The 23,706-nt window shown below is 39.1% G+C and overlaps 1 pseudogene across 1 annotated transcript; it reads right to left on the bottom strand.

Moving 5' to 3' along the window:
• Positions 1–3,364: 3,364 nt before the first annotated feature.
• On the bottom strand, positions 3,365–19,939 carry LOC308655551 (mitotic spindle assembly checkpoint protein MAD2A-like; annotated as a pseudogene). Its single transcript has 2 exons — positions 19,778–19,939; positions 3,365–3,910 (listed from the first exon to the last, which is right to left on the bottom strand). The product of its transcript is annotated as a mitotic spindle assembly checkpoint protein MAD2A-like (transcript).
• Between the last annotated feature and the right edge of the window lie 3,767 nt (positions 19,940–23,706).

Below are 23,706 nucleotides of genomic sequence, written 5' to 3' on the forward strand. Positions count from 1 at the left end.
CTAACAGCTTGTAGCTACCTCATCACATGACTTCCCAAGTCTCTTCCACATGCCCTTTCTGTACAGTATGGTGAGCCCAAATAGATTTCAAATCCCCTCTTCTGGGAGCATTTGGAGACCTCTTTTACCTCCCCTTCTATTGCTCTTGCCCCAATCAAGATGTTAATGCTACTATCTGAACTTCACCTCCTTTAGGGCATTCTGAGAACCTATTCTTTCTTCTTCCCATTAGGAATCTATAGATATCCTATCTAGTTTAATCCTAATTTCCCTTTTTCAATGAGTGATATCCCCTATCTCTTGGTCCTTTAAAAGTCACTGGGGGGTGGTGGTGGTTAGTAAACATCCAATGGCTACCACTCCACTCTTCCCCCAATCCCTTGATGAGCCCCCTAAAAAATCTCTATAAAATCAGAGGCTTTGAGAGGCATTAGACTTGCAAACATTTCTTGGGTTTGGTTTAATCAAGGACAAGCCCCTCTGTGCAATCAATGCTTTAATTAAAAGGGAGCTCCCTTGTCTATGGCCGTACTACCCTGAACACACCCGATCTCATCTGAAAGAGAGCTCCCATCTGACACCATGGCTTTTTATTCCAGTGGGCTATATTGATAACTGCTTAATATGTTTTGGTTGTCTCTTGTGAATGCCTTTGAGATGGTTCTTATGCCTCAATTCAGGGTTAACTATAGAGGCTTACTTGTTCTATGACCCTCTACCTGATATTTTTCTCTCTTGTGTTGTCTTTACCAAGATAATTTGTTATTCAGGGTCATTTCGAGTGTCTCTTATATCTTAACTAACATTGACTAAAATGTAACATCTGCAAGTTAACTCTTAGATTCACTTGAGGACAAAGGGAAGGGAGGTCAAGTGCCTTTTTAAAATTCCAGCTGCTGTAGAGAGGCTTGAACAGGTAGCCTTCAATTATTTCATTTCTGTCATGAATATTATTTGGATTCAACTCTCTTTTTATAAACTGAATTTGTTTTACTATCCTACCCTGTCTTTGTGACCAGAATTTTAGCATAAAAGCTAGATAAACTTCATTCGTGTATGTATGTGTTTTGGGTACATGTTTTATGATGTGTTTGCATAATAAAACCTACCAAGATGTTCTATTCAGATTGACTTACAGATAAGTGAGGGCTCACATACACTGACACTGTAAAATTGATTCAGCAGAATTGTAGTTCACACACTATAAATCAACTTTTGGCAAATGGGTTAATTTAAATTTGTTGGTTAAATACAGAAAAGAAGATATCTTCAGAATTGTCAACATACATTTTTTGCCTGTTGCTTGTCGGCAAGGATTGTGTTGTCTTTGTTAGATGTTTAATATGTAATGCCTGTTGCTTTCTATATATTTCAAGTACAGTGAATTTTGGTTTTTTTTTTCACAAAGAAACAACTAAAAATAATATCTTTGCTTATCTGATATCTTGGTTTTCACAGGTAATCTAAATTTAACTGTTAAAAACAAATTAAGTAAATGTTTATAAGAATCCTTTTTAATATAAAGTCTAAAGTTATATGATAGAGATAAAACATCTCAGTTATTATAAGTAAGTTGAAATACTAAAGCATCAATGACTAAATACAAATCCAAGCATTCTTATTTTGTTAAAATCTCTAAAAGGATGATAAACTTTATTTATTTGGGACTGTTAAATGTGTTTTCATAAATTGTTGATATATGTAAAAACAATTCAAGACTGCTTTCTTCCTAGATGTTTACTGAAAAGTAAAGTTACCAAGAGTTAAAATTTTAGTTAGCATTCATAATCCCATATAGGAAAGGAAATTAAGCTGTGTTTTGATATAGTATAAAATAGAATAAAGTATTTTATCTTATTGAGTAAAAGCATGATTTATCTGAATTCAGAAATTTTGTGAGAATTGTTTCAAAATGTAAATTTAGGGAATCAATAAGTAGGAGAGAAGGAAATATGAAGAGAGTTGTGGGTATGAGGACAGATTTGTGGCAAGGAAGGTTAAAGAGAGAAGAATATTCTTTGGATAAGAAAGGATAAGAAAAGATTTTATCCTAAAACAGAATGTCAAAATGTAAAAATGAAGATAAGGGCAAAACCCCAGAGGTTAAAGCAAGTCACCAGGGGTCTGAGCACATCACAGAATGTTTATGAGCCTGACACTTAGGAAAGGATATTTTTTATGTATGATGAGGTTGGATCTCATTTTAAAGGTTATGTAAGGAGTTTTCTACAAATCATTTTTGATGCATAGATATAAAAACAAAAGAGAATTTTCTATGTTTAAAATAGTTAAGATTTTCTTAAAATATTGACCTGCTCTTAGATGCATTTACAAAGACCTGGCTTAAAGTACAAAGATTATGTTTTATTGAGATCATTTCTTGTGTCTTCTGCCATTGTTAGGCTTTAATTACTTAGGGAAAAGAACGTTAGCAAAGTCACGGTTTACTTAGATATCTGTTTTTTAAAGTTAATTTTATTAACACATTAGAGTTATACATAAACTAATAAATTTTGACATACTAATAAATGTATGTAACATAATTTACTCCATTGTGAACCCCAAGACTATTTCCTTCTTTCTACTGCTCCTTTCCCTAGTCACCTTCCTCTACTCTATTGGTCTTCCTTTTATTAATTTTTAAATTGTACATTATAACTTATATATAAAAGTGGAATTCATTGTGATATATTCATACATGCACACAGCATAGTTTAGTCAATTCTTTTTTTAAGACAAAATTAAAACATAGATGTAACTTTATTCACCATTATTATTTAAAGCTTGATTTGTAAACTATTTAAAATGTGTAAGAGTTCTGTATTACAAGAATTAAATAGTACAATTAACCATTGAATCATGGGTTTAAGTTATATATATATTAAAACCATTTTTTCCATGTGGGAAATATACGATATAACAAATGTCAAAGGACCCAATAAAGCAGTTTTTCATTACTTTCAGGATCTAAACAAAGATTCTGAATATCCAGAGCTCTTTTGCTGTATTATTTTATATTCAAATATCTCTCTATCTATATTCTGAGTCAAGTACCTTGACCAAAACATTTGGAATCATTAGCTTTGTAGCAAAAGATTTTCCATCTACACTATCATGTTCAGAGGAATTCTTGTTGCAACACTGATAAAATCTGCTGGCTGCTCTGGGATGACATTCAGTGTACTCACTACTTAACTCTGTGGCAGGTAACACAGGTACAAACATGAAATAGTTGTACACAGTTCATCCAGGACGCTGCTGCTCCCCAGCTAAAACTAACCAATGAAATACAACACATCCACTGAGGTTGACGTGGTTTTAGAAAAAGCACATTTGAGAATTATCAGACATTATCTTCTTCATCTCACCCCCAGTCACTGACAGGAGTTTTGTGGGCCACCATGCTGTTTACTTTGTGGATTGTGGTAGTAAATGAGCGGGGACTTCCTCAGAATTGGTAATGAACTGTGGTTCCAACTCTTCCCATTTTTCAGGTACAACCAGATCTTTGTATAAATCAGTAGATCAAATGAACAGGAAACTTCCCACAATGGTAGAAATGTCACTGTCACTGTGATCTGTCTGATCATTGAGCGAATTTCATCCTGGATAGCTTTCGGAGAATTATCTCTGGGAGTACTGTCATCTTTTGCAGATTTGTCACACTCCATGTCAAATTGCCACCTTTAGAGGACCTCCCCATTTTGAATTAATCAGATGACCACCAACAGCTTCTGAACTGAGCACTTGTACAGCCAATCTTTCAGCTGTTCCAAATCACTGTTGAGGTACTTTATGAGCTCAGGGTCAGTAGTTACCAGCAGGGTTAGTCCATACTTCTGAAGGTTTCAGAGGGATACATGCCACATTGATATAGAATAAAAAGAACTTGGCCATCATCTCCAAACTCCTGCACAGGGTGATGCCTTGCTTCTGGGACAGCTGTTGTGCCATGGTGAGGCTCCTCCCACAATGAGCTCCCAGTTTGATTAATTCTTTTTTTTTTTATCTTTTATTGGTTTTATTTTTTTAAATACATGTCAGCAGTGGAATGCATTACAATTCTTATTACACATTTAGAGCACAATTTTTCATATCTCTGTATAAAAAGTATGTTCTCGCCAATTCATGCCTTTATACATGTATCTTGTTTTTCATGTCTCTGTTTGTATATAAAGTGTGTTGACACCCAATTCAAGTCTTCATACATGTACTTTGGATAATGATGTCCATCACATTCCACAATCCTTGCTAATCCCCTGCCCCCTCCCTTCCCCACCCACTCCTCTCCCCTATCTAGAATTCATCTAATCTCCCATGCTCTCCCTCCCTACCCCACTCAGTTTGATCAATTCTTAAATAACATGTTCTAAATCTGGTTTATAATATGGTTAAATGAACAACTATTAATTTAGGTTACTATGATGTATTTGATACCTTATCATATCTCTGACTAAAAGGTTTACATATTTGAGGACTAAATATGCTATATATTTGGACTTTGTATAATTATTATGTAAAAGTTTGTGGAGTTAAAGCTATATAGGTATAATGCATGAAAATGACTAATGAATGCTCTTTTATGTAATGTGGATTATACTTGTATCTTAAATACATAAAATGCTCAACAAGACTTTTGGCATTTCTGCCATTTGTATTCAGGACCCTCAAATGGAAGGGAAAAGCCCTGCTGTTTAAAACCTGGTTTGCATCTGTTTGCTTAGATTAAATAAGCATTTTATTATTGTGTATATATGAGAGGCACTTGTACATCCTAATTAGTCTATTTGTGATCATGAGCACTATTTCTTAAACTTGTAAGAGGTCTAAAGCTATCCTTCGATTTTCTTTCATGCTGCAACCTTATGTAGACCTGCTGGAGGCAGAACCACATATTTGCAGGTATCTTTCTGAGCTATGAATTTTGCTTCCAAAGTAAAAGTAAAAATATATGAGAGGCACTTGTACATCCTAATTAGTCTATTTGTGATCATGAGCACTATTTCTTAAACTTGTAAGAGGTCTAAAGCTATCCTTCGATTTTCTTTCATGCTGCAACCTTATGTAGACCTGCTGGAGGCAGAACCACATATTTGCAGGTATCTTTCTGAGCTATGAATTTTGCTTCCAAAGTAAAAGCTAGGTTATTATATAAAGGACTTTTGTGAGGCTGTGATGCTAATTATTACTGGCTTCTTTGTATGCCAAATGTATTTGTGTTCCCAAAGCGTACAAGCCTTCTAAAATACAAAGCTTACAAGAATACTTCTAAATACAATTTTTCCTCTAAACACAAATTATCTTTTTCCAGGTTGGGTTTGTATGTTCCTAATTATATTATGACCATAATCTGAACAAAGATTAATTAGACTTCCTAAATATTTTGCATTATAAGGAATGCCACTCTGATAATTAAAAGATTGGACAGTATTTATCTAGGGAATCATTCATTAATAAGAACATTCTACTTCATTTTAAAAAAAAGTTTCATTTATCTTTTTTTTTTTTTAGTCTTCATAAATTTTTATTTGGCATGGCATTTAAGACTTTCCACAAACCATAGAGAAGAGAGTTCATTTGCATCAGTTATTACAATGGCTTCTAGAGCATTTTAACTTAGTTTCAATCTTTCCATCAGCACTTAACTATGAAGTATTTTGAAAGTAATTTAAGTCTATTAAGAAAATCCATATGCTGTAAGTTTTAAAACATAGCCATAAAGACTATGATTGTAGAAACAATGAATAATATTTTAAATAGTCCCTTCAAGGATTATGAGATCAAGAACTTGCTTAGGTCTAGTTAATTGGCATGCACCTGTTTCAAGCCCTGAACATTAACTTCAGCATGCTAGCATAGGACAAAGGAACATTGATGGAGGACCAATCTCCTTTCCCCTACTATAACTAGTGCTAAAATTAGGCAAGTTGTACATTTTATAGGTTATAGGACATTTAACCATCCTTTCTCTCAATTCTCACATTTAAGGAGTCTTTTAGATCTGTCAGTAATGTAAATATTCTGAAGGCAGAAGTGAAACATCAAAACATCCTTTGGGATGCCATCTCACTGAGGGTTGAGGTTTATAAAAGTTATGGCATCCTCATGTGATTCTTGGAGACGAGCCTAAAATATATCCACCATTTCTAGACACTTTGAAGAACAAGTTCAAATGGGGATGTATTTATGTCACTTAACATTTTGTAATTGGGTAAAAGTAGCCTGTTGTCGATAGGTTATATATAGAGGATTGTGTTATTTTTTGACTAGAATGAAGATTTGGAATATTTCTGGAGAGATAATAAGGAAAGTCTAATGGTTCCGGAATAATATTATCAATCATGATTATTATCTAAAATAACCAAATTTTCTTACATTTGTTGAACTTTCCTCAAAATTCTAACTGTGATGGTACTGTTTGTTAGTTTTCATCATCCACAGTTTTTTACGGTTTCTTTTTTTATTGGTTATATTAGTTATATATGACAGAGTATATTTTGATATATTTATACAAACATGCAGTGTATCTTATTCTAATTAGGATTTCAGTCTTGATATTCACTGTGGCATATTCATATATGTACCTAGGAAAGTTATGTCCAATTTATTCTACTCTTTTTCCTATTCCTTTTCCACTCCTTTCCCTTCATTCCCCTTTGTCTAATCCAATGAACCTCTATCCTCTCTCCCCCCAACCTTTGTTGTGTGTTAGCATTCACATATCAGAGAGAATATTTGACCTTTGGTGTTTGGAGATTGGTTTATTTCACTTAGCATGAATTCTTTTTATGGCTGAGTAATATTCCATGGTGTATACATATCACTTTTTCTTTATTCCTTCTTCTGTTGAAGGGCACCTAGGTTGGTTCCATAGCTTAACTACTGTGAATCAAGCTGCTATAAACATTGATGTGGCTGCATCACTGTAGTATGCTGATTTTAACTCCTTTGGATATATACAGAGGAGTGGGATAACTGGATCAAATGGTGGTTTCATTCCAAGTTTTGAAGAATCTCCATAATTCTTTCCAGAATGGTTTCACCAATTTGCAGCCCCACCAGCAATGTATGAATGTACTCTTTTCCCCACATCCTTGCCAACATTTTATGTTACTTTTATTCTTCTAATTGCCATTCTGACTGGAGTGAGAGCAAATCTCAGAGTAGTTTTAATGTGCATTTCTCTAATTGCTAGAGATATTGAACATTTTTTTCACATATTTGCTGTTTGTATTTCTTCTTCTGTGAAGTATCTATTCAGTTTTGTGCCCATTTATTGATTGGGTTCATTGTTTTGGTGTTAATTTTTTTAATTCTTTGTATATCCTGGAGATTATTGCTCCCTCTGAGGTGCAGGTGGTAAGGATTTTCTCCCATTATGTACATTTTCTCTTAACTTTCTTGATTGTTTCCTTTGCTGTGAAGAAACTTTTTAGTTGGTTAAAATCCCACTTATTGATTCTTGATTTTACTTCTTATGCTTTAGGAGTCCTGTTGAGAAAGTCGATTCCAAGCCAACATGATGGAATGTTGGGCCTACATTTTCTTCTACTAGGCACAGCGTTTCTGATCTAAGGCCTGAGTCTTTGATCCACTTTGAGTTGAATTTTGTGCAGGGTAAGAGACAGGGGTTAAATTTCATTCTGTTACATGTGGATCTCCAGTTTTCCCAGCACCACTTCTTGAAGAGGCCCTCTTTTCTCTAAATGTATGTTTATGGTGCCTTTGTTTAGTATGAGATAACTATATTCATGTGGGTTTGTCTCTGTATCTTCTATTCTGTTACATTGGTCTTCATGTCTCTTTTGGTGCCTATACCATGCTATTTTTGTTTCTATAGCTCTGTAGTATAATTTAAGCCTGGGATTGTGATGCCTTCTACTTCACTTTTCTTACTAAGGATTGCTTTGGTTATTCTAGGCTTCTTATTTTTCCAAATATGAGGAACATCATTGGAATTGCATTAATTCTGTATAGCACGTTTGATAGTATGGCAATTATATTAATAATGTTAGATATTAGAATAATGTTAGAATTAGATAATATTAATTCTGCCTATCCGCAAACATGGGAGGTCTTTCCATCTTCTAAGGACTTCTTTAATTTCTTTACTTACTGTTTTGTAGTTTTCATTGGAGAAGTCTTTTACCTCTTTTGTTGAATTGATTCCCAAGTATTTTATTTTTTTAAGGCTATTGTGAATAAGGATAGTCTTCCTAGTTTCTCTTTCGTCTGATCCATCATTGGTGTATAGGAATGCAATCGATTTATGGGTGTTAATTTTATATACTGTTACTTTACTGAATTTGTTTATGAGTTCTAGAAGTTTTCTGGTGGAATTTTTTTTTGGTCTTCTAAATATAGAATCATATCATCAGCAAACAGGGATAGTTTGAGCTCTTTTTTACCTCTTCTTCTTTAAATGATTTCTTCTGTCTCATTGCTCTGGCAAGAGTTTCAAGGACTATGTAGAACAGAAGTGGTGAAAGAGAGCATCCCTGTCTTGTTCCAGTTTTTAAAAGGAAAGTGTTCAGATTTTCTCCATTCAGATTAATGCTTTGGGCTAAATATAGATAGCTTTTACAATGTTGAGGTATGTTCCTATATCCCTAGTTTTTGTAGTGTTTTGAACATGAAGAGGCAATGCTTTTTCTGTACCTATTGAGATAATGTAATTTTCTTCAATTCTGTTGATGTGGTGAATGATGTTTATTGATTTCTGTATGTTGAACCAACTTTGCATCCTTGGGTTGAAACCCACCTGATCATGGTGTAGTATTTTTAACTTTGTTTTTGTATGTGATTTGCCAGTATTTAGAATTTTTGCATTTATGTTCATCAGGAATATTGGTCTGAATTTTGAAGTTTTCTTTCCTTAACATGTCTTTGGTTTTGGTATCGAGGTGATACTATCTTCATAGAAGGAGTTTGGATGGTTCCTTCCTTTTCTATTTCATGGAATAATTTGAGGAAGATTCACATTAGTTCTTCTTTGAGAATCTGGTAGAACTTGAATGAGAATCCATCCAGTCCTGGGCTTTTCTGTGTTGGTAGGATTTTGATGGTATCTTTAATTTCCTTTCTTGAAACTGATCTGTTTGAGTCTTCTACATATTTCTGGTTCAGTTTGGGTGATGCATGTGTCTCTAGAAACTTGCTGATAGCTTCAACATTTTCTATTTTATTGGAGTATAAATTTTCAGAATAATTTCTGATTATTGTTTGTATTTTAGTGGTATCCCTGGTGATATTTCCTTTTTCATCACAAATTTTAGTAATTTGAGTTTTTTCCTCTTCCTTGGTTAGTGTGGCTGAGTATTTATAAATTTTATTTATTTTTCCAAAGAACATAATACTTCTTCCATTGATTTTTTGAAGAATCTTTTGTTATTGTTTTAATTTCATTGATTTTAGCTCTGATTATAATAATTTCCTGTCCTCTACTGCTTTCAGTGTTGATTTGTTCTTCTTTTTCTAGGGCTTTGAGATGTAATTTTAGGTTATTTATTTGTGGCTTTCTAATCTTTTAATGAATGAGTTCCATGCTATCAACTAAGAATGGAAATTCCTCTTTCTTAAAGCTCTATAAGCTGAAGATGAACAATTTGATATAAATTTCAAGGAACAAGCCTCATGTTTGATGAGTGAGCCCCAAAGAAAACTCCTCAAACTGCCTGATACTATAGCCATAAATATTTGAACTGCAGGATGAGAAACTGATATCAAAACAAGACTCCATGTCTCAGTGAGACTCTTGCTCCTCTCAATTTTTCCTTGTCTTTTTTTTTCACTTGGCAGGATAATGGTGTAGTTAAAATTTCACAATATAGATTTTTGAACAAAAATGGCAGATTAGAGAAAGGCTGCACTCTCATGTTTCCCTGCAGCTTGGAATTGAAGCAGTGAGAAAACTGTTTCTGTGTGAGGTGGGCAACGGAGGGAATACCCTGAAATTCAATAGTGGACACTCAGAGACTCAGACCTATAATTTCTGGTGCTTCCAACAGAGGACAAGAAAGAATACATGAGAGTCAAGCCTGTGGCGTCAGTGTTGCTGAGTCACCACAGAAATGAGAGGTCACATGAAGGGAAAGAGAGAAGCATAGCAGAAAAATTTGGCACAGGACCCCTGTAGACCAGAATAGCTTTGTGACCTTAGCTGATACAAAGTCGGCTTGGTGAGCTGGTGGTTGAAAATTGCTCCATCCAATCAGTGTCAATCAAGAACCAAGTTCAACCACCAGTAGCACTCTGAGGGGAGGGAGTAACTGCCAGCTACAGAGGTAACTTAGGAACAAACTATAATCATCTATGTTTTAAAAAATGATTATTAATGATCTCTAAACTCTCTTAACCAATGAGAAAAGTGGCTGAGAAGTAATAGGGAATAGACTAAAAACGAAGGCGTTAATGATAGCATACTCAATACTAACTTGTATTGGAAGAAGAGGGAAAGTGAAGAAAAACAGAAAAATGCATGAGGCAGGGAAGGGAAACAGAAGGAAAGCTGAGAGAGGGAAGGATAAAAGAGAATGGAGTTGAGAAAGAAGAAAAAGAGATTGAGGCAAAAATCCAATTAATTGAAAAATACATAAAATTAGATAAAAACCATGAAAAAACAAATAATGAGAAAGACATTACAAAACACTTTACACAAAATGACTAATATAACAGCAATCATAGAAAGATTCAATTTCTCCACTGTGGATTTTACAGTGGGGCAACTTTTTTCTAGGTTTGCAATTTTAGAATCTTCAGATATGAGAATGTTTGTGAGATACAATTTTCATACTATTTGCTGGATCTTAGCTTTTAGCCAAACTTAGTAGGGGAGTCTTTTGTGCCGGGCTCTACCTGCTGCTTGCCTGCCTGCCTTTATTGGGAAAGTGTTGTACCTTTACAGGAAAATTCACCCTCAATATGACTGTGCTTTTCCATCAAGAGTTGGGAGTGTAACTTTATCAGGAGCTGTTGGCCAACCCTCTCACTGAGAGTCTGTGGTCAATCTTGATTGCATTGCAATCCTCATTTCAAAAACCTCAGACTATATACTAGAGACAGTGTGTTGAAGGAGCCCAGGTAATGTCAGCAGAGTTTACAGTTACTTCTGGCTATGGGAGAGGTGACAAGACCCGTAGTAGTATGCTGCAGGTAGAACTTTCTACCCAACTCACACCTGACACACTTTTACACCCTGTCAGTCCTGTTCTTAGAAAGTTCAGAACATCAGTTTCAAACGAATGCACCCTTTACTTCTCTTCACTCTGAGACCTGACAACTCATAGTCCCTGGTTCTGTCCCTTTTGCATTAGCTACCGCTGTACTTGGACTTCACTGGAAACCCTCCTGTCCCCAACCTTCTTTTATTCCTTTTTCTTTTTTTTAACATTAGACCAAGATTATATCTGTTACCAGCAACAAGAATTTCAACAAAGATTCATTCTTCCAAATGAATTGATTCCTTCATGCACTTAATTTCTGTAAAACTAAGGCATGATTACGTGAGCCACACTGTAAGCTGGTCTCTAAGAACATATAGATGACAGATAATGAAGCCAAGTTGCCAGCACAGGGCCAATGATTAAAACATTGAATTGAGATATTGTAGTACAGAGATATTGGGAGGAATGAGACCCCAGGGAAAGAACATTCTGGGTCAGCATGCTGGGGTTTAATTCAATCACATGGGCAGATCTTCTAGCATTAGTTTGCTCATTCTTTAGTAAAACAGGAAAAACTAACAATCCCTTCTTGACCACAGAATTGCCTTGAGCAGTATGTAATTGTACCAGTTTGTTAGGACTTCTGTGAAAAAGGATGCTTTATGTAAGAAATGTATTGTCTCACAGTGTGAAGACTGGAAATCCCATGATTTCCTGAATGAGGCACCTGGTTTTTTGGTTTCTATATGGCCATCTTCTCTCTATGTCTCTTCACATTGTCTTCTCTCCATGATTATCACCATAATGACCTGACTTTACTTTGATTACTTTTATAAAGATCGTCTGTTGAAATAAAGTCACATTCTGGGGAATTAAGGGTTAGCCCTTCAACATATAAATTTGGATACAACATAACCAACCCATAATTCTAAAGTAAATGTGTAAAAGACTTGTAAACAGGGAGGCCATCACTGAACATTTATCAGGGTAGTTCTGAGTATAAGCTTCTAGAAGTCCAGCAGGGTGAAAGAAACTGACCTTAGGTCAGGTTCTAGAATGCTAGCTGGAGTCTGGACCAGAATACAACAATGTGCATGATTGAACCTGAGAAACCAGTTAGGAGTGATGGAGGATTAAGAAATACACACACACACACACACACACACACACACACACACACAGATACTGAGGGAAAGCTAGGATCAGGTGGAACACTGTACTCTTCAGACACTGTTTCTGATGGAGAAACAGTGTATGGAGTGCTAGTCCAGACCCTATATTTATTTATAGGGTCTCCTAACCAAAAATTTAAGGACTATAGAGGCATTGTTCTTTATGCACTAGAAAGTTACAGGGCTAGAAACATTCTTGTAGCTATTTCACTGTTGCAATGCTTGGGGATTCCTGTGGCACCCAGGAAGTCCATTGTTCAAAGTATCTACCAAGAGGGCAGGCTTGAAGTTTACAGCACTTGTGAAACATTGTTGTTATCTTGCTGTGCTCAAAATCCTCTATTCCTAGGAGCTGGTGTTTGAACTCAAAGCTATGAGTTAAAGTCTTCTATTGCAAGCACAGGATGCTCCCTCTTAACAGGGGTCACCTTCAACTGGGCAGTTTTCAATCAGTGGCTTCCTGAGGAGAAATTCCCAGGAGCAGTGTGTCGCCTCTGTCCAAATTTTGATTCTTTTTTTTAAAATATTTTTTATTTTTTAGTTATCGGCGGACACAACATCTTTGTTTTTGTATGTGGTGCTGAGGATCGAACCCGGGCCGCACGCATGCCAGGCGAGCGCGCTACTGCTTGAGCCACATCCCCAGCCCCCAAATTTTGATTCTTGACTCAAAAATTAAGCACACACATTGACTTCTGTCTTCACTTTCATGTTTTTTGAAAACATTCTTTATATTTGATAGAATGTGTAGGTAATTCCATTGTGATACATGAAAGAGGACATACACATCAGTTAACACCATCATGACTCAATCCTCGGAACCTTTTCCACATGGATATTCCCAGTCTTGGGCTATGGTTTCAGGACTTGAGCCCTAAAATTCTCATTCCTTGAGAAGTCGAGGTTTGGAGAAAGAATCAGACAGGGACAGAGGGAGACATGGTTCTTTCCTTGGGGCAAAGCAAATGAGTAAAATCAGGAATCTCATGACATAAGTCAGATATAGTCTCATCTCTGAGGAGCCCTCAGGTGGTTGGCAGAGACCAGCTGATGGCTACATCTGAGTCCCCTCCCATAGCAGAAAGACACTATTGCCTCAACTACCATTGGGTCTGACCTCTGCCCTGACCCACCCTAGCTGAGTGGTCATAGAAATGTCACTCAGCATCTCCAACTCTATGGTCCCTCCTCTGAAAGATGAAGATGTAAAACAGCTTTCCTTTGTAGGCATTTGTATTGAGTGAATTCATTTATGTTCCAAAAGATTCATGGAAAGTATTTGATGAATGTGAGTGGTCAGTTGAGTTATTATAAACTGTGAGTCTCCAATATTCTCTTGTCTATCATTCCTGAATGGTAGTCTTCTGCTTCTAACCTTATTTACTTTGCCAAGCCCTCCCCAATTCCCTGAAACAGTATTGTTCTGCTCAAAGTCATGATTTATGGCCCCAGATTTTTAGGGCATGTTGCCCTCCTGCTGGCTGAGGGAACAGAGAGTTACTCCACGTGCATGATCCGTCTTTCTGTCTCCAACCTGGGCCACAGGAATTATGCTCACCCTCTTTATTTATGCCTTTCACCAGAACCTGAAGATGTGGCCAAACCCAGAGGTATGGCATTCAGGAGGGAATGGGATAATCTCTGGGATAACCCCTCATTCCATTCCCACCTCAGGGCCATGTCCCCTCAAGGCTTGGAAGCAAGGGATTGATCCCGACTTGTCCTGGCCCTGCTCCTTTCTCTGCAGGTGCTTGACCCTTCCTGATTTGCACCTGGTTCTGCTTGACACAGCCCCTTCTTCCTATTCTTCTCAGTAGGATGTATATAAGGCGTCACACATTGGTAATGCGGTAGGGGAAAGAGAAGGAGTCTCTGGAAGCATACTTGATGTTTGTCACCCCCTAGGTTTCCTTGAGGCTTCTTTTAGATGGTGGTTGTGGAAAAGAAGCCTTGGGTGGGTGTATTTGTGCCACCCAAAAGGTGACATTTCAAATTATGCCATGGAGTCATTGGCCCACTGCCCTTTCTAAGGGCCAGACAAAGTTCAGATCAGTGGGTGCTCCATACTTCAGTGTGTCCTGGTGTTTTCCTCACTTCAGGTGCATGACGTCATGAAGAAGAAATTCTCTTATATATTTATCTTCAGGTATTATGCCCCTTGGTTGCCAGGATTCTTATAGTTCTTCTCTCCCACACATTCTTAACCCCACCCACTGCCCTTTAAGTTAAATTGCTAATCCTCAGATCAGGGAAGCAAGGGATTAGTTGACTTGGGTTTGTTTTCAAAAGCTTGGCATGTGCCAACTGTGCAGATACCTTAAAGGTTACTGTTGCCCTTTGAAGACAGTTTATAGCCATAGGCATTCTCTCCACATTTGCAGTCTCTCACAACACAATTTGTGACTGCATGTGAGTGTTCATGTTCCTCTTTTCACTTCCCAAGTTGTAAAAACTTGAAAAGCCAAGCAAGCACTCACCTTAAAATTACACTTAGAGACTATATAATCTAATTTCAGACAAAAAGAATGAAAATTAGGACAATAAACTGCCTTTAAGGGAAAAAAAATCCACTATGTACTCTGACACGTTGCTTGAAAGGTTCCCAGAGAGTATAATATAAAACCCACCTGAAGCAGCTGCAGAGCTGGACAGGCACACTCCAAAAGGCCTACTGTGCTTATCCATAATGACTCATGTTCACTTTCAGTGTATTCTAATGAGTGATTTCAATTTAATTAAGACAATTCAAATAAGAAGATTGAAAAGGCATATTTCCCTGTACCAAATGCTATGCTAAGACATGGAAACTCAGATGTAGAATAATCACTCCTGGTCCAGGGAGAAGCAAAGAAGTACAGAATCAGATACCTATACCTGCAATGGACATCATACTTTCCTTCATTTTCCCCCTTACTTGTCACTCACCTAGTAGTTCGTAGAATATTTCATATTCCTGGCACCATAAGAGACCCTGAACTGTGGTGAGTGCTAAAATAATGACACCTTGGGGAAATGGGAGGGAGAGGAACAGCCAGCAGAGCGGTGAAGGTCAGCTGGTCATTGACATGAGCCTAGAGGATGTGCAGGCAAAGATGGAGAGAGGCCTCATCACTAACCTTAGGAACATGAGCTTAGCTTGGAAGAGGGGTGGCACAGACAAGAGGTGGGCAAAGCATTAGCATATAGAGTGTCTGCAGGGAGCTGAGGCATGGGAACACTATCCTAACTGCTTGAAAAGCATGGTAGTTGCTTCAGTGTGGAGGAGGGGAGGCGGAACACAAGAGAAGTCCAGGAGAGAAGGCTGAGTGATGGCAACTAGGGACAAACCAGAGTAGAATTATAAATGTACGTTCACTCAACAACTCCAAATGGCCAGCCTGCTTCTAACTGACACTTGACACCAACCACCTCTCTGCATTGCATCCAGGGAGAAGTTCCTTCTCATCATGGAAAAGTTTTCCATAACAACAATAATATTTGCTTATTGTGAACCACAGAAACCATCTAGATCCTCCCTTTTGTGTTATTCAATACGTGTTTAATAAAAACCTTAAAAAGACAAAGCTCAAGTTTAACCATCTTGAGAGGGAGGAGGATGAGAAAGACCAGGTCCTTCCATTTCATTTTATGTGAAAAGGGAAAAGAGACAGGTAGATAATTAAGTGTAATTGTCACAGACAGCAGGAAGCTCAAGAAGAAAATAAAGATGCTTTCACCAGAGAGGACCTCCTTGAGCAGGGTAATCTGGAAGGCTTCTTGATGGAGAGGATGTTTAAGGTGAACCTGGAAGATGATAAGGTCTGACTGGGTGAAGAATAAGGAGAGGGCATTCTGAGAGAGGGAAGCAAGCACAAAGGCTCTGGGGTGGGAAGGCTCTTGAAGTCTTTTAGGAGCTGCCCATGAGGAGATTCTCATCTGAGAACAGGTTGGAAAGACCAAAGGGGGGTCTCCGTGACAGGGCATCACTAAGGTGAAAGGAGATGAGATAGAAAAGCCGTCGTCTGCTGCCCAGAACATAGATAGTATTGCACAAATAAATGACAGTGCAATTATCGCAGAAAAAAAGGAAGTTCAGGAAGGAATAAAGAAGGTGTTACCAGAGAGGCCAATAGGGAAGACCTGCTTGGGAGGCCACCTGGGGAAGGCTTCTTGTTGGAGGGGGCATTTGACATGTTGAGCCTGGAAGGAGGATAAGTATCTGGCTGTGTGAAGAGTAAGGCATGTACACTGTGGGGGAGGGACAACAAGTTCAAAGGCTCTAAAGTGGGACAAACCATGGTATCTCACAAAGCAGCCCCATGATGAGACAGACACCTGAGATGAGGTTGTGAGGTCAGGGCAGGATGGGTGTGCTCCATGACAGGATATCAGCAGAATGAAGAAAGAAAATATATGACAGTTCTTGTCTCCATGCTCTGCATGTTGCTGGTGCTAAACTAAATAAATAAACTCAAGTAGTAGAAAATGAGGAGTTAGATTTGATATGATGCCCTTGACTCTGACACTCAATTCTTTTGTGACTTTGAGAAAATCAATTAGCATTTTGGAGCATGAGTTCCCTTGTCTACAAAACAACATTAACAACACCTGGTAAACTGAGGCATGGATATGTTTTGCAAAGTCTAAGCACTATGCAAATATAAAGGAGACATTTTTGAAGCTTCTCTGTGTGCCAGCACTGTGCAGGGTCCTGAGGTGAAGGAACCTTCCTTTCTCAGACTCACCTGTATCTGTCATGCCAAGGAGAAGCAAAGGTAAAGGACATCCCAGCAAAAAAAAAAAAAAAAAAAAAAAAAAAGAAAGAAAGAAAGAAAAAAAAGAAAAACAAAACCACAGAGTTCTGTGCCTTCCTTCAGTCAAGAAAAGCAGCAACCATTTAGATTTCAAAGGTGAATGTCTGGAACATTCAGCCTTTGTAGATGAATAAATGTAAGTGAGAAATGTAAAATGGTATCAGTATCAAACTCAACTTTGTGAAAATTCTGAAAGTAAGAAGGGCCTGGGGTAAACTACACACAGGAGTACCTGTTCCAAGCTGCCACCTCAGGATCCATGGCCTCTTCTCTAATTTCCCTTCACTTATAAACTGAAACAGAAAGCACCAAGAAATATTAAATAATATTTTAAATATTTCAAATGTTAAGAAATATTTAAAAAGTGGCATCCAAGCCTGATGTGGTCAGAGGATGTTGATCTAACCAGTACCAAGTTACTCACTCCCTCTTTCACTCATCAAATCAGTAAGTATTAATTGGGCATCATCAGTAGATACAGTTCTCTTCCTCATGCTATGGGGAAAACTAGGAAACGCAATGTCTAGCAACCCTCCAGGAGACTTTGGTTGGGGGTGTACATATACAAAAGCTTGGAAATAATATTTGCTGGTAAGAAATCTTGACATGCCAAACATAGTTCGACTAAACCATCGGCTCACACCACACACACAGCTCTGTATTCTGCTCTTGTCACTGTTTTGGTAAGCATTTCTCATATCCTGCTAAGTTCTCCAAAAGAATCGTTTCCATTGACTACAAGGATCTAGCCACAGGGTTGGCCCTGTGTATACTAAAAGGATCTTCCCTGGGTTTCATTTGTGCCAATATGTGGAGTAGATCATCTGTCATGTCTTCCTGCTACTTGGAAACACTGGATAAAACATGGTGGGCAAGAAATGCTCCCTGTGATGTTGGGACATGCCATAGAACTGCACCTCCAGCTAATCATTAATTCACATTAGTGGTCAACAGCAATGTTTCTGGGTCTAGATGGCCTGAGTTAGAATCCTGGCTATGCTTCAGACCAGCTGGTTGAACCTGAGCAAGCAGCTAAACCCTTTCTTCCTTAGGTTTCTCATCTATATTAAAGATGTTTTGCTTTAAAAAAAACTGTTTTGAGGGTAAAAGCAGGTAAAAGATTTGAGCATTGCCCTGAAAGAAAGCAGGTAAAGATTTGAGCATTTCCCTGAATATAGAGTGCTCACTACTCTAAAAAAGATCCAGGAATGGAAATTAACCTCAGAATGAAGAAAAAAGTCGAGAGAAATGTGGTGTAAATAGTTACATGCTCCTCTGCCCTTGGGTTCTGAGAGGACACAGGATCAGAGGAGAAGGAGAAGAACTCTGGCCCCTTCTTGATTAATGAATCACCCTTCGTGGGTGTCTGGCAATGAAGGAGGTGGTGGAAAAAACCATGTGGATGAGTGAAGGGGTCAGGCCAGAAGGAAACTTGCAGCCCCAGGAGAGCCAGCTTCCACAGAATTCTTTCGGAAGTATCTTTTGTGTTTTACTCTCTGAATTCTGCATGTTTGGTTTGATCTTGGAGAATTAGGTGAAGTAAGAGTGAGGATCTTCAAGATGAACAATCCCTTCTCTTATTCTCCATTGTCTGTTGGAGACTGACCTTTCATAGATCACCCTCACCTCAGGTGGTCTCCTATTCCTTCCCCACATCCCATTCTTCTTAGGGTTTTCCTCACCTGGTGGACATTTCATTGCTCCATGGCAGCTTTATCCCATTTTCCTATACTGATGTCATTTTCTACATTTACTCACAAGACAGCAAAACTGAGAAGTTTTCTTGAATTTGTTGAAAGATTGAAAGAATGAGCTGCACTCAAGGATAATTGAGAAAAGGATTAATAGCCACCTTAAAAAGAAGACACTGAATTCAGAGAGGATAAGTTACTGGCTACATAAGTAATTAGGCGGCTCTAGGGTTACAGGGTCCTGAGTCCCACTCCAGTGCTCCATACAGAGCATGGTCACCCTGTATCATCAGAGCACAATGGACAGGGTGTGCCCAGGGAATATTTCTGGGATCATTGGGACTCAGACATTGGAGTCCAACAATTGGGCTCAGATTTGGAGGCCAATAGGAAAGAATTCCAATCCCACCACCCACTTTCCCTGGACATTTTCCTCTGAATACCTCAATTTACCTCTTTGGATTAAAAAAAATTTCATCACTAACATCATAGTAGTAGTTCATACAATCACACTTACTAAATGTTTAATGAACTAGCTATGAATTTTTTGACGTCTGAGATCATGTGAGTTCTTCAAGCAGCTTTGCACCACTAACTAGAGTATTGCCTATTGTATAGTTAGTGCCCAACAAATATATGTAATCAATATGGAGAAGGAAAAATGGGTGTGTGCATGGCCATTGCCTTTGTCCGCTGATGATGTTTTGACTTTACTGTTTCCCAAGGTGAAACTTTCAGGTTAATCAATTCTGTACTCTGAGATCAAGCCCTGCTCTCATACTTCACGCTCCACCATGTGGGTCAGGTAGTCCTCTCAGACTTAGGCAGGGCTGGCTAGGTGCCCTTAGTGGCAGTGAGGGGAGAATGAGTAACCCAGAAGTTTCTGCAGCATAAGCATCTCTGCACTGGGCTCCAGTAAATTCCTTGACAGCAAATATGGACTCCTCCAAGTGACCAACCTGTTTGGCTTGCTTCTGCTGTTGTTCAATGCAGTCCAGTTCCTCCCGCGTAGGCAATGGCTGCTCAAAGCCCTCTAGCGGTTTCCATCCCCACCCTCTCATGGGTTCTTTGGCCACAAGGTAGGCAGTAATGGAAAGGGGAGTAGGAGGGAGGGAGGCCATAGCCCAAAGACTGGCCAGGTAGTCCACAGGACAAAGCCTCTTGCATGCACTAGGCATCTGAGGACTCCCACATTACCTTTCACTCCTTCAAAAGAAGCCTGTCCTGCTGTTACCTCTGTTGATCACTCTATCACCATGCAGATCTGAAATCTGTCCTGACAACCAGGCATTTAAGAGGACTATTATTTGTTTTTCCTGAGTCTTCTCAATTCAAAGCTAAGCCCACCTAGACCCTTCCACTTCAGAACCAGCCTTCTACATGCTTCCCTGCTCCAGTCACTGAATGTGATACTATGTCTGGTCCTGAGTTTGCTCTGAAACACAGATATCAATGTGCTGGAGTCACTACCCCGAGGAGATCATGCTGGGTGGCAACAAGAGACATGAGTATCAGGATGTGTCAGGACACAGTAAATCAGCTACCTCTGCTCAGGTGGAGGGACCAAATATCTAGGTTTGTCCCAAACTGAGGATGTTTACGAAATGTGTGTCATGGTATCAGAGAGGGAAATGGCAGCACATTTTCTGCCACTGAGGGTGACTGATTTAGAGTCGCTCCGTAAACAAAATGTTTGGCTCATTGTCAAAAAAACTTACACTATGAGGTCTTTGAGGTTGGGCACACCAATACTTTCTTGTACCTCAGTGTCCGTAGCAGAGCCTGGCACCTTGTATAGAGTCAGAGGAAGGAGGGAAAGGAATAGCCTGAGGGCATGGAGGGAGAGGGTCAACTTCCTGCAATTCCAGCCCTGAGGTGGGGCACAGAGCAGGTTAAGGGGCAGTAGGAAGGGAGCTCTGCAAAGGATTGTGTTTTGAACACACTTAAAAGGAGGTGGGGGATATGAAGCTCATGCAGAGAGCTGAGGCTCTGACCCCCACAGCTCTACTGAGGCACACAGCTCTATTCTCCAGGGCCACAGGATCCAGCTTAGGGAAAGTTCTGGGAGACAGCAAAGGTTTGGTTCTAGAAAAACACAGATAGGTTCTAGAAACACTCCAAATCCCTAAGTTCTGCTGAAAGGTCCAGGAATATGGACCCTGTGGATATGCTGCCCTTCACTGCAGTCCCTAAACCAGAAATAAATGATGGTTTTTAAAGATGTGTCTTTCCCAAAGGACCAGAAAGAGCAATACATTCTGACATGGGTTAATGAGTCCCCAAGTTGCTGCTCACTGTGACTATGGCACAGCAAAATGCACTTCCTTGTCTATGACCCTGACTAAATGAAGGTGATTCTGGGAAGAGTGAAATTCCATCTCAGAACTTTTAGTTCTTCTCTTCTAAGAATGGCATGTATGCCCTCTGACTGGGGACGTTCAGAAAAAAAAGGCGATTCATTAATAAATGTCTAAATGGACTATGTGCTGTTCCCTTTGCATATGGGCGTCAGCACTTACTTCATAGAGGACGTTTACAACAGCTGTGGGTCTGATTTTTTTTCTTTTATTTTCTTTTTTTAATTATTTTTATTGGTTGTTCACAACATTACAAAGCTCTTGACATATCATATTTCATACATTAGATTGAAGTGGGTTATGAACTCCCAATTTTACCCCGAATGCAGATTGCAGAATCACATCGGTTACACATCCACAATTTTACATAATGCCCTATTAGTAATTGTTGTATTCTGCTACCTTTCCTATCCCCTACTATCCCCCCTCCCCTTCCCTCACATCTTCTCTCTCTACCCCATCTACTGTAATTCATTTCTCTCCTTGTTTATTTTCCCATTCCCCTCACAACCTCTTATATGTAATTTTGTATAGCAATGAGGGTCTCCCTTCATTTCCATGCAATTTCCCTTTTCTCTCTCTTTCCCTCCCATCTCATGTCTCTGTTTAAAGTTAATCTTTTCTTCCTGCTCTTCCTCCCTACTCTGTTCATAGTTGCTCTCATTATATCAAAGAAGACATTTGGTATTTGTTTTTTAGGGATTGGCTAGCTTCACTAAGCATAATCTGCTCTAGTGCCATCCATTTCCCTGCAAATTCCATGGTTTTGTCATTCTTTAGTGCTGCGTAATATTCCACGGTGTATAAATGCCACATTTTTTTATCCATTCATCTATTGAAGGGCATCTGGGTTGGTTCCACAGTCTAGCTATTGTGAATTGTGCTGCTATGAACATCGATGTGGCAGTATCCCTGTAGCATGCTCTTTTAAGGTCTTCAGGGAATAGTCCGAGAAGGGCAATAGCAGGGTCAAATGGTGGTTCCATTCCCATCTTTCCCAGGAATCTCCAAACTGCTTTCCAAATTGGCCGCACCAATTTGCAGCCCCACCAGCAATGTACAAGTGTACACTTTTCTCCACATCCTCGCCAGCATTTGTTGTTGTTTGACTTCATAGTGGCTGCCAATCTTACTGGAGTGAGATGGTATCATAGGGTGGTTTTGATTTGCATTTCTCTGACTGCTAGAGATGGTGAGCATTTTTTCATGTACTTGTTGATTGATTGTATATCCTCCTCTGAGAAGTGTCTGTTCAGGTCCTTGGCCCATTTGTTGATTGGGTTATTTGTTATCCTATTGTCTAATTTTTTGAGTTCTTTGTATACTCTGGATATTAGGGCTCTATCTGAAGTGTGAGGAGTAAAAATTTGTTCCCAGGATGTAGGCTCCCTATTTACCTCTCTTATTGTTTCTCTTGCTGAGAAAAAACTTTTTAGTTTAAGTAAGTCCCATTTGTTGATTCTTGTTATTAACTCTTGTGCTATGGGTGTCCTATTAAGGAATTTGGAGCTCGACCCCACAATATGTAGATCTGAGCCAACTTTTTCTTCTATCAGACGCAGAGTCTCTGATTTGATATCAAGCTCCTTGATCCATTTTGAGTTAACTTTTGTGCATGGCGAGAGAAAGGGATTCAGTTTCATTTTGTTGCATATGGATTTCCAGTTTTCCCAACTGCCGCAGTCTTGGCTGGGCACAGAATCATGAGCCACTCAAGCAGGAACAAAACTTTATTTTGAAAAAGCCGCCAACACTCTCAGCGCCAGCAAGCCAAAACCGGTCCTCCCACGCGGGCGTCTGACCGGAACCGCGCGTCTCCCGGAACCGGGGTCCCCCGGACCTCCCCCGGAATTTCCTCCTACTATCCTTCCCCAACCAATGGGAACTCTCCAAGAGTCTGGTAACATGAGTCCGGTAGCAGGCCAAGGTGAACAGCGGGAGTCCAATTTCCATATGAATGTAAATCTTAACATAATCATCTCAGTGGCTAGCTGGCGTCACTTTACAACCAAAGATGCCATACATTGTATATTTGCTTGTGGCTCCTAGCATCTGCCCCCTTCTGTTTAATTAAGGAACAAGCAATGTGGCTAGGGACCGTGCCTGGTAGGTTGTCCGATTTAACATATGGTTCTTACCCGTCATGGGAGAACTGACCTTTAGGCGTCAGCTTCCTGTCTTAGGTTGAATCCACTGTAATCAGAGCAACCCGTCACTGACTACCGGTCCAGCATTCAGCCATGCTTGTGGATAGGCCTATGCACCAGTGGGGGGGTGAGGTTCTTGCCTCACCTCTGTTGGCCCCCAAATTTTGTCTTGGTGCCAGTGGGGGGGGTGAGGTTCTTTGCCTCATCTCTGTTGGCCCCCAAATTTTAGACCATCACTAGTAGAAGGGAGGAGGATACAGAAATGCCACGACACCAAGCCAATTGATGGCTCCTATGGAAAAATTGCGTCACTGGTGACACCATCAGCAAAGATATGCCAGTATTACCACAATAAACATGGGGTGAGCTGGCAAGGAAATTGCA

This window comes from Spermophilus citellus (assembly GCF_964194105.1).
Source record: "Spermophilus citellus genome assembly, chromosome: 9".
Taxonomy (NCBI): domain Eukaryota; kingdom Metazoa; phylum Chordata; class Mammalia; order Rodentia; family Sciuridae; genus Spermophilus; species Spermophilus citellus.